We start from the raw sequence: 14,934 nt of genomic DNA, 5'->3' as shown, positions 1-14,934 counted from the left end.
TTTATAGATTGCTTCACTCCTCAGGAGGGTTGTAGGATACTGAAGATGAATTTGGTTCGTTCTCCATTTTATTAAAATGTTAACGTATTTGAGTGGGCATTAGGCAGAAAGTTCATGTGGTTGTGCCAGATACAAGATAATCTCACCATCAATATTAGTGGCAACTACATGGGATAGATTCAAAATACTTCTGTTTATCATTGCTGGATTCTGTAGGATACAGCTCTTCTCCAATTTCCACCTTTCACTATTTAGGTATAAATGTTAAATTAACTGAAGAGTGAGCAGGAGGCAAGTAGCCATTCCCTATGAAGGCATCTGAAAAAGGTAAGTATAATCCTGCTCAGAGCTTAATATAGCTGTAGGGGGTCCTGATATATACTATTATAAGAAGAATGGGTAGGCTAGATGTGAGGAAATATTTCTCTATGGCAATAATGTGTCTAGGACTAGAGGACCTACACTTAAAGTGAAGAGTAAAAGGTTCGGGGATAATCTGAGGAAGATGATGCCTACACACAAGAGATCCTGCAGATACTGGAAATCCTGGACTAAATACACAAAAGTCTGGAGGAACCCAACAGGTCAGGCGGTATCTATGGAGGAAAATAAACAATCGGCATCTTGGGCCTAGACTTGTTCTTGATGAAATTTCTAGGTCCAAAATCCCAACTGTTCATTTTCCTGGATGGGTACCGCCTGACCTGCTGAGCTCCTGAAGCACTTTGTGTGCGCTGCATCTTAAGGAAGAAATTGTTCATCCAGAGTGCGGTTGGAATCTGGAACTTACTGCCTGGGAAGGTGGTGGAGGCAAGTACTTGTACAGCACTTAAGAAGCATGGATGAGCATTTGAATTACCAAGGCATATTGAACCATGGACCAAGTGCTGGAAAATGGGATTAATACAGATGATTCATGATGGCTGGCATAGAGAAAGGACTGTATGACTATATAAGTCAATATTGAATATACGTATAGAAGATGGAAAGTGGAAGGTCAGACAAATTCTTCATTTTGACAATTGTTCAGGGAGCTATCATTTTCAAAGGATATCTGAGTTATCTCAGGTATTTGTATTTTGCTTCTCACCAGGTGAAGATGGAGGGGTGATATACTTGAGTTGCTTCAGGCAGAATGCTAATATATGTATTGGCTTTTCTTCACCTTGCAAGCATAACATTTTTTAATGATAGTCACATAATGGAAATAAATGATGTTTAATTGCTTCCTTTTCTCACAGGAGGCAAATGAGGGAAATAATGAAAAACCATTACAACAACACAAACACGTATTTATTCCTGTCAAATTGCCAACAGCAACTTTAATAACTTGGTTATAGGCATCATAATTGACCTTAAACTATGGTTTTAAATATAGTTTAGTAGGGCACAGTGCCACTTGAAAGTATCCCTGTGCCTCAATGTGCTATCGACATAATTCCAGAGAGATAAGACCTGTTACTGGTGCTGAAGGACAACTGACTTCAAACATCCTCCATTATTTGCTTAAACATTGATAATCCTGAAAGCAAACAGCAGCCCCTACGTCAGGGAGAAACTGCCTAACAAGTCTCGGGTATGATAGACAAATGGACTTGTACTTCACCGCCATCAGGTCAAGGCCAGAGAAAACTGGAAATTACATCTGCTAATTGGTATGTGTGCATTCTCATTGATACCTATTTAGTTATTTGAACTTATATTAAGTTATGCTTAGTTTTTGGTATTCAGCTGCAAGAACACAGACTGCTTACTTACCAAGCTGACTCTAATTATAACATCACCAGGGAATTCAGAACATCTGTAAATAAACCTAAATTGGATTCCAATCCTGACTTTCCTGTGTACATGGGGGAGCCAATGAAATGGCTTCTATTGATATCTCTGCAGCCAATCCCATGAGAAAGAAGCACTTGGATGGGCAGCTTGCCATCTGCATGTTTATATACACTGAAGGTCAAAGGTAGGCTTTTTAAAATATAATTTAAAAAATTTTAAATATAATTAATAATCCTCTAAATTAATTTTTTCTTCAAATGCCAATTCAATACCCTTCGCAACATCCAAATTAAATATGCTTCCACAACAGTTGCAGGCATTGAACTCCATATTACAACAATCCTGGTGGTGAAATGTTATTCCTTACATATCCCTTGCTGCTTTTGCTGTTGCTTTCAATCTATGTGCCCTGGTGCTTGAACCATTTTACTAATAGGAAAAGCTTGTCTTTTTCTACACCTGCCATATATCTGCCTACCTTTATTTAGCCTTCCTTAAATCTTTGCTACAAGGAAAAAACTTCTAAATTCACCAACTGTAATCATCCAGTTCTGGAAATCCTCCAGCACATCTTCTCTGCAGCCTTTCCAGTAATAACAAATAAAAGCAATACTCTGGTTATGGTCTGGCCAGTGTTTTATAGGGTTGCAGCATAATCTTGCTATTTTTACCATCCTATGCTTCTTGTTATGAAATGTTTTATATGCTTTATTAAGTGTCCTAGCGCAATATCTGGCCACTTTCAAAGATAATAGATGAAATTATAAATGAAAAATAAGCTGGCAAACTTCAAGGGCATGATGCTTTATTCAAAATGCAACATTCAGTACAACCAGGCTGAAAAGAATATGTCTCAAAATCCCATTTTCTTTGCTGTCGTCTTGAGTGGTTATGAAACCCTGCAGTACAATTCAAATGCAAATGTGTAAATGATGGTGAATAATGGTAGTGGTTATAAAAGACAGGACAAACTGGAGAGCAAACTGATGGGAAAAGGATACAGATACTCACATTAGACCAACACTGGCTAAAAGGAATGGGTTATGGTGCGTCAGAGAAAGACTGTCACCTAATGTTCCATTAGGAAAATAGTTCTAAATTACTTCACAGAAATATGAAAGTGGATTGGTACTCTGGTAGTATCAACAGTGTTGTTATGACTACAGAATGCAGTCACCTTCTTGCACTACCAGATCACAGGAAAAACAGATCAATTCCAAATGATGGTCTGAAGATTCTCTCTCTCCATGTGCTCTGCAGGCAGTGAGATGATCCAGGGGTAAGTGTCTGTATTCTTATTGCTACCTATTTATTTATATGGATTCATGCTTTGATATTAAATTATGTTCACTATTTTTAGCACAGTTACAGGAACACAGCTTGTTTATTTATCATCCTGATCCTAATTATAACATCCCCAGGGAGCAAGAACATCTGTAAATATATCTAAATTGCAAATCAATGAGCCGTGTTCATTAAGAGGGTACCAGCAATGAAAAGTACTTAAAATGTTTAAAAGGGCCATAACAAATTCCTGGATTTTTGTCTTGTGTCTGCTTATTATAACATTTAATGCATCTGAAATGTTAGATATTTTATCCAGAGCAGACAGAAAATGTATGGGATCAGTGAAAGCTTGGACTAGGATCAATAATATATCTAAATGTATTTATTATATGAATGGGCATGTATTCTGTGGATAACAAAAACTTCAATTGTGGCAGATAATCATTTGCTTACCTTATCTTAACATCCAGTAACTTTTTAAAAGGAAAAGCCATTTTGTTAGTTTATTGTTACCAATTGCCTGACCTACTAAGTTCCTTCAGCATTTTGTGTCTGCTGCATCTGAGGAAGAAATTGTTCGTCCAGAGTGTGGTTGGAATCTGTTACACACTGCCTGGGAAGGTGGTGGAGACAATTACAGCACTTAAGAAGCATGGATGTACACTTGAATTACCAAGGCATATTGAACCATGGACTAAGTCCTGGAAAATGGGATTAATCATTGTAAATTGTTCTGTGATTAGGCGAAGGCTAAGGGTTGCTGGGCAGTGCCAGAAGGGCCTGTTCTGGACATCTTATAAAAACTATAAAACACTGAGTTATACTCAATGGAAATCAATGCACTTGCATTAATTAGAATACATGGATATGAATTACATGTAAAATGTAAAGTGCAAGTGCAGGGAAAATCAAAGTTGACAGATACTTGCTGGGAGGCCTTGATATGTCATTAATTCTGTTATATGAGATTTATGATAATAAAGCACCCTGACAAGCAGAACCACCTGAATGACTAAAGAAAGATTGAAAGAAAACATTTCATATTTATAATATTTAATGGACAGAGCTATGAGAAATTACAGTTCTCAGAGATAATAAGATGTGTTATAGCGCAGGATTGTTAAACAAGCTGAAGAGGGTCGTAGACACCGTTAGCTCCATCATGGCCACCAGCCTCACCGTCGTCAATTATATTTTCAAAACGTTGTGCCTCTAAAAGGTGGCATCTCTCATTAAGGACCCCACAACCTAAGACATGCTTTCTCAGTATAACTATCAGAGAATAGGTAGAGGAGCTTGAAAACACACACTCACTGTCTTAGGAACAGTTTCTGCCCCTCCACAGTCAGATTTCTGAACAGACAATGAACCCATGAACACTACCTCACTATTTTTGTTCTCTTTTCACACTACTTATTTATTTTTTAATATATATTTTATTGTAATTTGTAGTATATTTTATGTACTGCACTGTACAGTTGCTGCAAAACAACACATTTCACAACATACCTGTATATCAGTGATAATAAACCTGATTCTGACTCTTCAGCAAATTATTAGATTAGCTTAGATTAGATTCAACTTTATTGTCATTGTGCTGAGTACAGATACAAAGCCAATGAAATGCTGTTAGCATCTAACCAGAAATGCAAAGAATAGTGTTATTTACAAAATAACTGTGAATAAAAAGTAAGTGCTACAGCACACAAATATAAAAGTACTGAGACAGTACAATATGGCGCAATACTGCTTAGCGCTGTGATGTGAGGTTCAGCAGGGTCACAGCCTCAGGGAAGAAGCTCTTCCTGTGCCTGCTGGTGCGGAAGTGGAGGCTCCTGTAGTGCCTACCGGATGGGAGGAGAGTAAAAAGTCCATGGTGAGTGTGAGATGCATCCTTGATAATGCTTTTTTCCCTGCCCAGGCAGCGTTTATGGTAGATGTTCTCAATGGTGGGCAATTGGGTGCTGATAATCTGCTGGGCAGTTTTCACCACACACTGGAGTGCTTTGTGGTCTGATACGGGACAATTGCCATACCACACTGAGATGTAGTTAGTGAGTATTCTCTCAATGGTACAGCGGCAAAAGTCCATCAGTATCCTGGGACAGAGGTGAGTTTTCTTGATGCTCCGCAGGAAATAAAGACACTGTTGTGCCTTTTTGATCAGGATGGAGGAGTTCAGGGACCAGGTGAGATCCTTGGAAATGTGGACACCAAGGAATTTGAAGCTGGATACACGCTCCGTTGATCATCAAACTATTATTCTCTTTGGAGGACATCTTGTGCTCCATTGAATCCAAAGAGTATTTCAACTGACTTAGGTCATACATAAAAATAACTAGCCTCACATATCATTACTTTCCAGCAATATACCTGCTCATTTTCATCTACATGTCCTGAGCAATTTTTCTTTGCATTGAGGGAGCTGAGACACAATACTTCTACCATTTAGGCCAATTTTGTTCCTTCCTCCCACCATGGAGTGCCACTTTACTCTGATTCACTTCACTTCTAAGCAAGAAAGCAAAAGCAAAAGCAATCCAGGGAAGAAGTATGTTTTTTTTTCCCCCTCAGGACTGGCCTGGCCTCAAATTCCGATTCTATAAAAAGGCAATAATGAATAGTAGCTGCACAAAAGATGTAAGCTGTGTATAGAAACAGTCAAATTTCTAATGAAAAATCTGCCAAGATGTGTCATGTTTGTCTTTAGTAAGTGGTTGTTGATACTGAAATGTTTTACTGCACACTGACAAAGACTTTTATAAAAACAGTTAGTGTTTTTAGTTAGGTGCCAACTGTTTAATCTCATATGGTGCTGCTAAGTTGTCATTGTCACCAGTGGGTGAAGCCAGGTTATTAGTGGAAGTTTGCTTGTTTCATCAGTAGAATCAAATGTTAAATCCACCATATGCTGAATCCTCATCCATAATCTCATGGTTCCTAAATATAGCAGCATCTTTTATACCCTGCAATGCCAGCATTCAATATTTTTAATATGCTGTACTGTACAGTATATGATCATTTAACTTGCATGAAGGTTTTAATATTGTCTCTAAAATATATTTTCACAATGTATCGTACAGCTGAGATGCATTCATCTATCTGCGGAATATTCTTTATTGAACTGCATTGATAGACGTCATATTCTGAGAGGGGTTGATAGGCTAGATGCTGCGAGGCCATTTCTTTAAGATGAGAAGACAAGAACACTGGGATGTAGTTTCAGAAGGAGGGGAGCGTACTTTAACCTGAGGGCTGTAAAACTTTGGATTTCACAACCTCCAAAGGCTGTGGGTGGTCAGAGCACCATATACTTAAAGCTGATATCGATAGGTTCTTGCACACTAATGAATCAACAAATTATGGGCTTTGTGTGTGAAAATGGAGCCGAGGCATAGGAGCAGCCATGGGTTTATTAACAGACAAAGCAGGTTAGGGCACTGTTTGGCTTACTGCTGCTTCGATTTCTTAGGTTCATTCATTTCATGAATAAATTTGTTCTGCTTCTAAAGTAGATGCAAGTCTGAAAACATAAAAGTCTAGAAAGTAGATTCACAGCAATGTTAGTTCAGAGCTGCTACTTTGAAAATGCCCTAAAAGGAAGTAAATCACTGGACCTGGGCTATTTTTTTTAATAAGTCTGGAGATTTAACCAGTGTGAATTGCCCTAGCATCCTGTTGTGATTACTGTCTTACTGCCCATTGTAATACACTACTCTCCATGCAACAATTCTTTTGAAGAACTGTGGGTGAAAATGGATGATATTGATCTGGGCGTGACACGAACAGTTCCAGCACAAGGTTTTCATAATGCAGAGCTGATGGGAACACAGCAGATTTAAACCCTATATTTGGCTTTCATTTGCTAGCCAGCTCCTCATGCACCAAGTCTCCCTCAACTCCTCACTCTGATCCCACTTCCATGTCCCCAATAGGGCATTAGGCTACACTCAAATTTCTGTTCAACCAAACCCATTTAATATTAATATTCAAAGTTACACTCTAAAATTAGAATTTTAGAATCCATAGGGGAGGATATTGGGTGTGAGCAGTGTTCCACTTACTGTTCTGTTGAATTTTCCTTCTTGAAAAACCTGATGGTCGTATATATAGTTCTCTTCATCTTACACCCCAGACAAATTTAGTGCAGTTGCAAATATATACAGCAGTGCACACAAAATGCTGGAGAAACTCAGCAGCATCTATCGAAATGAATAAATAGTCAACGTTTCGGGCTGAGACCCTCCTTCAGGACTGAGAAGGGAGGGGGAAGATGCCAGAATAAAAAAGGTGGAGGGAAGGGGAAGGGGGCTAGATGGAAGGTGATAGGTGAAGCCAGGGGGGTGGGAAAGGTCAAAGGCTGGAGAAGAAAGAATCTGATGGGAGAGGAGAGTGTATCATAGGAAAAAGGGAAGGAGGAGGGGATCCAGGGGTAAGTAACAGCAGGTGAGGAGAAGTGAAAGGTCAGAGTGGGGAATGGGGGCGGGGGTGGAATTTGTTTGCCGGAAGGAGAAATCGATATTCATTCCATCAGTTTGGAAGGTATCCAGACAGAATATAAAGTAATGCTCCTCCATCCTGAGGGTAGGCTCATCTCTGCAGAAGAAAAGGCCAAGGACTGACATGTTGGAATGGGAATGGGAATCAGAATTAAAGTGTTTAGCCACCGGGAAGTCCTGCAAGTGGCAGATGGTGTGGAGGTGCTTGACAAAGTGGTCCCCCAATTTAAGACAGCAGTCCCCAATATACAGCAGTCACTGGGTGAAGATTCTGTTCCGTAGACTTGTCCATAAGGTGACTTCTCAGAAATGTCAAATATCTATAATAATCCATATCATCAAACACTTGAACACTTCAGCCACAAGTTGTAATCTTTCATTTACTTGTATAATCATCCTAACATTTCCCATAATTAGACTAATGAAATATATACTGTATCCAGTCATTCATGAATACTATACAATATCTTATTATTAAAGTTAAGATTTCAAAGGTCAAATTAAGTTGATTTTCAAAGTACATATATGTCACCACTTACTACCCTGAGATTCATTTTCTTGTGGACATGCACATAAACATTAAAAAAAAACACAAGTTAGAGTCAATGAAAAACTGCAAACAGCAAAGATGGACAAACAACCAATGTACAAAAACAACATTGTGCACTTACGGAAAAGAACAAAAAAACAAATGAGAAAAGAAGAAAGCAGTAAATAATAAATATTGAGAACATGAAGTGTCCATAAGACCACAAAACCATAAAACCTAGGAACAGAATTAGGCTCATTGAGTCTGCTCTGCCATTTGATCATTGCTGATCCATTTCCCTCTCAAACCCATTCTCCTGTCTTCTCCCTGTTACATAGAACATAGAAATTCACGACACATTACAGGCCCTTTGCCCACAATGTTGTGCCAACCATGTAACCTACTCTAGAAATTGCCCAGAGTTTCCCTACTACATAGCCCTCTATTTTTCTATGCTCTATGTACCTACCTAAGAGGCTCTTAAAAGACCCGATTGTGTCCACCTCTGCCACCGTTGCCAGCAGTGCATTCCACGCACCTACCACTCTCTGTGTGAAAAACTTACCCCTGCTGCCCCCTCGGTGCTTATTTCCAAGCTCCTTAAAACATTGCCCCCTCATGTTAGCCATGTTAGCCCTTGGAAAATACCTTTGGCTATCCACACGATCAATGCCTCTCATTATCTTATATATCTCTATCAGGTCACTTCTCATCCTCTGTCAGTCCAAGGAGAAAAGGCCAAATTCACTTAACCTATTTTCATAAGGTATGCCCTCCAATACAGGCAACATCCTCATAAATCTCCTCTGCACTCTCTCTATAGTATCTACATCCTTCCTGTAGTGAGGTGACCAGAGCAGAACACAGTACTCCAAGTGGGGTCTGACCAAGATCTAATATAGCTGTAACATTACCTCACGGTCCTTGAACTCATTCCCATGGTTAATGAATGCCAACACACAATACACCTTCTTAACAACACTGTTAACTTGCACAGCAGCTTTGAGTGTCATATCAACATGGACACTAAGCTCTCTCAGATCCTCTACACTGCCAAGAGTCTTACCATTTATAGTATATTCTGTCTTCAAATTGGACCAACCAAAATAAACCACTTCACACTTATCTGGGTTGAAGTCCATCTGCCACTTCTCAGCCCAGTTCTGTATCCTATCAATGTCCCACTGTAACTTCTGACAACCCTCCACACTATCCACAACACCCCCAACCTTTGTGTCATCAGCAAACTTACTAACCCACCCTTCTACTTTTTCATCCAGGTCATTTATAAAAATCATGAAGAGGAAGGGTCCCAGAACAGATCCCTGGAAAACATCACTGGTCTTTGTCCTCCATGCAGAATACAAACTCTCTACAACCACTGTTTGCCTTCTGTTGGCAAGTCAATTCTGGATCCACAAAGCCAGGTCTCCTTGGATCCCATGCCTCCTTACTTTCAGAAGGAGCCTTGCAAGGGGAACCTTATCAAATGCCTCACTGAAATTCACTGCTATATCCACTGCTCTACCTTCATCAATGTGTTTTCTTACATCCTCAAAGAATTCAATAAGGCTCGGAAGGCAAGACCTGCCCTTGACAAAGCCATGCTGACTATCCCGAATCAGATTATGTCTTTCCAAATGCTCATAAATCCTGCTTCTTAGGATTTTCTCCAACAACTTGCCCATCACTGAGTCAGACTCCCTGGTCTATAATCTCTACTACCTTTCTTGAACAAGGGAAGAACATTTGCAAACCTCCAATCCTGCTGCAAAGATCATCGCAAGAGGCTCATCAATCTCCTCTGTTGCTCCCCACTGTAGCCCAGGGTATATCTCATCCAGTCCCGGTGACTTATCTAACTTAACACCTTTCAAAACCTCCAGCATATCCTCTTTCTTAATGACTATATACTCAAGCATTTCAGTCCACTGTAAGTCATCCCCACAATTGCCAAGGTCTTTTTCCCTAGTGAGTACTGAAGCAAAGTATTCATTAAGCACCTCCGCTATCTCCATGCACACATTTCCACTATCGCACCTGAATGATGCTATTCTCACATGGCTCATCCTCTTGCTCTTCACATACTTGTAGAATGCCTTGGGGTTTTCCTTAATCTTACTCACCAATGCCTTCTCACGGTCCCTTCTACCTCTCCTAATTCCATTCTTAAGCTCCTTCCTACCAACCTTCTAATTTTCTAGAGCTCTAATAGTACCTAGTTTCTTGAACATTTTGTAAGCTTTTCTTTACTTTTTAACTAGATTTTCTACATCCTTTGTACACCATGGTTCTTTAACCCTACCATCCTTTCCCTTCCTCAATAGAACATACCTATGCAGAACTCCATGCAAATGTTCCTTGAACATTTGCCATATTTCTGCCATGCATTTCCCTGAGAACATCTGCTCCCAATTTATACTCTCAAGTTCCTGCCTAATAGCATCATATTTCACCCTACCCCAGTTAAATATTTTCCCAAATTGTCTGCTCCTATCCCTCTCCAGTGCTATAATGAAGGAGACAGAATTGTGGTCACTACTTCTAAAATGCTCTCCCACTGAGAGATCTGACACCTGACCAGGTTCATTTCCCAATACCAAATCAAGTACAACCTCTCCTCTAGTTAGCTTATCTACATATTGCGTTAGGAAACCTTCCTGAACACACCTGACGAACTCCACCCCATCTCCACCCCTTGAGCTAAGGAAATGCCAATCAATATTAGTAAAGTTAAAATCTCTCATCACAACCCTATTATTATCTCACCGTTCCAGAATCTGCCTCCATATCTGCTCCTCGATATCCCTTTTACTATTGGTGGTCTATAAAAAACCACCCAGTAGAGCTATTGCCCCTTTCCTGTTTCTGACTTCCACCCACACTGACTCAGTAGACCAGCCTGCCATAACTTCCTCCTTTTCTGCAGCCATCACACTATTCCTAATTAGCAATGCCACGAGCCCACCTCTTTTGTCTCCCTCTCTGTTCTTTCTGAAACATCTAAAGCCTGCACACTCAGCAACCATTCCTGCTCCTGAGGCATTCAAGTCTCTGTAATGGCCACGTCACAGTTTCATGTATTCATCCATGCTCTCAGTTCATCTGCCTTGTTTATGATACTCCTTGCATTAAAATAGACACATCTCAAACCATCAGGCTGAGTGCATCTTTGCTCTGTCATCTGCCTATCCTTCCTCACAATCTCCATACAAGCTGTCTCTACTTGTGTTCCAACCTCCCCATCCTCTGCCTCTTCACTTCGGTTCCCCCCCCCATCCTCGCAAATCTAGTTTAAACTCTCCCCAATTGCATTAGCACTCCTCCCCGCCAGGATATTGGTCCCCAAGTGCAACTCATCCTTTTTGTACAAGCCATAACTGCCCCAGAAGAGGTCCCAATGATCCAAACATCTGGATCCCTGCCCCCTGCTCCAATCCTTCAGCTATGCATTTATCCCCCACCTCATTCTATTTCCATACTCACTGTCACGTGGCATAGGCAGCAATCCCAAGAGTACTACCTTTGAGGTCCTGTTGCTCAGCTTCCTTCCTAACTCCCTGTATTATGCTTTTAGGACCTCCAGCCTTTTTCTACCTATGTCGGTGGTACCAATATGCATCAGGACTGCTGGCTGCTCATCCTCCCATTTCAGGATACTGTGGATGTGCTCAGAAACATCACGAATCCTGGAACCTGGGAGGCAAACTCAATCCTTGTTTCTTTTTCGCATCTACAGAATCGCTTATCTGTCCCCCTAACAATATGTTATACCCTGGGGAAGGTTTCACTGCGAGTGTAATGGTATTTCTGTAGAGCACTGCAAATGTAATGGTTTTTCAGTAGCAGCAGTGTTTGGGTTATGGCTAGAGGTAATGGGGGCTTTGGAATGTGCGCCATCCAATGAAGGGAACATTTTTCTTGTTGTGTGCCTGAGTCCGAGGGGATCTGGGTCTTTTGTTTGGCAGAAAATGAAGAAAGAAAATGCCAGAATGCCATAGACACCAGAAGGGAGTGGATTTGGTGTTGGGCTGGGAGTCGACGAAGCCCAGGGAAACTGATGGAGGATCGGTGGAGTGGAAACCGTGAGCTCCAACTTGCACACATTAGACTGTTTCATTAAAATGGGCCCTTTTCTTTTTGTTTTACTTCACTTACCCTTTAGTCAAATTAATAATTATAAAGCCAAATTGTTTAATTGCATACTGTATAGGGTCTGTTATTTCCTGGTACTGATTTGTAATGGGGGAACATTTCACACAGCATTCACTTAAACAAGAGGTTTTGCACCTCGGATTTCACGCTTTGGCGGGGCCAGAGACTGTCTTCCCCCGACTTAGGCAGCCAACAGAACCTAAGGGTTACTTATAGAGTCCCCTATTACCACTGCCCTCCTCTTCCGTCCCCTACCCTTCTTAGCCACAGGGCTAGACTCAGTGCCAGAGGCACAGCCACTGTTACTTCCCCCAAGTTGGTTGTCCCCCCCAACAGCACACGAAATGGAGTACTTATTGTTAAGGGGGACAGCCACAAGGGTATTCTCCACTACCTGACACCCTCCCTTCCCTCTCCTGATGGTCACTAACTTCTCTGTCTCCTGTGGCCCCAGGGTGACTACCTGCCTGTAGCTTCTGTCAGTCTCCTCCTCACTCTCCCTAACAAGCTGAAGGTCATCGAGCTGCAGCTCCAGTTCCCTAACTCGGTCTCTAAGGAGCTGCAGCTTGATGTACCTGGCACAGTGAGTCTGGAAGTCTCCCGGACATCCCACATTTGACACCCAAAACAGAAAACTGGCCTCGCAGTCATACCCACTATTCTAATGTGCCAAGCCCCATGAAATGCTCCTTTTTTTAATCTCTTCTCCCTGACCTGTACAAAGCTCCCTCTCTCAATGGTCCACTGCTAATGCATGCCCTGACTTATCAAGAATCCGTCAACCTCCTCCTTAAACATACTCAATGACCTGGCCTCCACAGCGGCCAGTGGCAATGAATTCCACAGGTTCACCACTCTCTGGCTAAAGAAATTCCTCCTCTTCTCTGTTCTAAATGATGTCCCTCTAGTCTGAGGCTGGTGTCCTCTGGACCTAGAATCCCCCACCATCAGAAACATCCACATCTATTTACATCCACACTATTTAGGCCTTTCAACATTTGAAAGGATTCAATGAGATCCCCTCACATTCTTCTAAATTCCAGTGAGTACAGAATCAGAGCCATCAAATGCTCCTCATATGATAAACCCTTCATTCCCAGAATCATACCTGTGAACTTCTGTTGAACACTCTCCAATGTCAGCACGTCCTTTCTTAGATAAGGGGCCCAAAACTGCTCACAATGCTCCAAATGAGGCCTCACCTGTGCTTTCTAAAGCATCAGTATTACATCTTTGTTTTTATATTCTAGTCCTCTCAAAATGAATGCTTGCATTGCATTTGTCCTCCTGACCATTGACTCATCCTGCAAGTATACCTTTAGGGGATCCTGCATGAGGACTCCCAAGACCCACTGCACCTCAGTTTTTATATTTTCTCCCTATTTATAAAACAGTCTATGCTTTTATTCCTTCTTCCAAAGTGCACAATCATATACTTCCCAACACTGTATTCCATCTACCTCTTCTTCGCCTATTCTCCTAATCTGTCTAAGTCATTCTGCAGCCTGCCTGCTTCTTCAACACGACCTGTCCCTCTGCCTATCTTCATATGGTCCACAAGCTTGGCCACAAAGCCATCATTTTCATCACCAGGTCATTGACATATAACGTAAAAAGAAGCGGTCCCAGCACCAACCCCTGTAGAACACCTCTAGTCACTGGCAGCCAACCAAGTCAGAATCTAGTGATCCTTGAAAGATCATTACTAATGCCTTCACAATCTCTTCAGTTATCTTTTTCCGAACCATGGGGTAGTCCACCTAGTCCAGGTGATTTATCCATCTTCAGACCTTTCTGCTTCCCAAGCACCTTTTTCCTTCTATTAGCAACTGCACTCACTTCTGCCCCCGACACTCTCCAACTTCTAGCATACTGCCAGTGTCTTCCACAGTGAAGACTGATGCAAAATATGCAAAGTCAATCCATCCACCATTTCCTTGTTCGCCATTACTACCTCTCCAGTGTCATTTTCCAAAGGTCCAATCTTTATTCTCACCTCTCTTTTAGACTTTATATATGTGAAAGAAAAACATCTGGTATTCTCTTTAATATTATTGGCTAGCTTACCTTCATATTTCATCTTTTCCATCCTTATGCGTTTTTAGTTGCCTTCTATTGGTTTTTAGAGGCTTCCCAATACTCTAACTTCTCTCTAACTTTTGCTCTATTATATGCCCTCTCTTTCGCTTTTATGTTGGGCTTTGACTTTGCTATTCAGACACAGTTGCATCATCCTACCTTTAGAACATTTCCACTTCTTCGGGATGTATCTATCTTGCGCTTTTTGAATTGCTCCCAGAAACTCAAGCCATTGCTGTTCTGTCGTCATCCCTGCTTGTCTCCCCTTCCAATCAGCTTTGGCCAGCTCCCCGCTCATGCTTCTTTAATTCCCTTTACTCCACTGTAGTACTGATACATTTGACTTTAGCTACTCTCTCTCAAATTGCAGGGTGAATTCTATCATATTATGATCATTGTTTCCTCGGGGTTCCGTTACCTTAAGCTCCTTAATAAAATCCAACTCATTACACAACACCCATCCAGAATAGCTGATCCCCTAATGGGCTGAACTACAAGCTGCTCTAAAAATCCATCTCATAGGCATTCTAGAAATTTCCTCTCTTGGGATCCAGCAGCAAGCTGAGTTTCCCAATTTACTTCCATATTGAAATTTCCCATGATTAT

The sequence above is a fragment of the Mobula birostris genome, chromosome 6 (genome assembly GCF_030028105.1).
Source record: "Mobula birostris isolate sMobBir1 chromosome 6, sMobBir1.hap1, whole genome shotgun sequence".
In the NCBI taxonomy this organism is placed as follows: domain Eukaryota; kingdom Metazoa; phylum Chordata; class Chondrichthyes; order Myliobatiformes; family Myliobatidae; genus Mobula; species Mobula birostris.
This window is presented reverse-complemented; position numbering follows the sequence as displayed.